This window comes from Octodon degus, unplaced genomic scaffold (assembly GCF_000260255.1).
Source record: "Octodon degus isolate 3935 unplaced genomic scaffold, OctDeg1.0 scaffold00125, whole genome shotgun sequence".
Classification (NCBI taxonomy): domain Eukaryota; kingdom Metazoa; phylum Chordata; class Mammalia; order Rodentia; family Octodontidae; genus Octodon; species Octodon degus.
Window position 1 is genome coordinate 9,170,444 of NW_004524701.1, and position 782 is coordinate 9,171,225.

Genomic DNA, 782 nt, shown 5'->3' on the forward strand with positions numbered 1-782 from the left:
AACATCTCGCAAGCAGCTGTAACACTTTATATGCATGACAGTGGCACATAGAGTTTGAATGTTTTTCATATCTTCATGAACTTTTATTTATTTATTTACTTATTTAGGTTTAGCTCATTAAGATCCACTGGATATTTAGAGAAATGTCTGTTTACTCCTTTTTCTTTCATTAAAATTGAACTGTTAGGACTGACCTGACTGCTCAGTGGACTAAAGCGCCTGCTTAGGCAGAGTGCAGCTGCCGAGGTTTGATCCCCGGTGTGCTGTGCCAGCCCTGCCCCCGAGGCAAGGTGCGATGTTGATTGAGACTGGGTGTGGTGGTGTGTGCCTGCAATCCCAGTGCTTGAGAGGCTGCAAACAGGACAATTGTAATGAGTCCAATGTACATAGTGAAACCCTGTAGACCCTATAGACCCTGTATAAAATAAAAAGAAAGAAAGAAGAAAGAAAGAAAGAAAGAAAGAAAGAAAGAAAGAAAGAAAGAAAAGGACTGGGGTTTGTTGAGTGGGCATTTTAATGTTTTTCTTCATTTTTTAATTTTTAAAGATAATACAAAATGTTAAAATAAAGTGAAAAAAAGAGAACATTAGAAAAGACAGAATTTCACTGACCAAAATAATGAGAATTCCATAATGTGGCTGTATTACATAATATTATCTTCAAATTAGCTATTTAGACTATCATATATAAACATACAAAATTGAGGGAAAAGAAGAAAAAATTTAAGGTTTCACTGCTCCTTTGAACAGACCAGAAGGAAACATCAGTATAATTATTCAAGG

The 782-nt window shown here is 35.7% G+C and overlaps 1 protein-coding gene across 1 annotated transcript in view; it reads left to right on the plus strand.

Moving 5' to 3' along the window:
* Positions 1-782, plus strand: part of LOC101587879 (ATP-binding cassette sub-family G member 2-like) — a 65,537-nt gene that overhangs the window by 21,642 nt on the left and 43,113 nt on the right. The gene's annotated exons all lie outside the window — the stretch shown is intronic.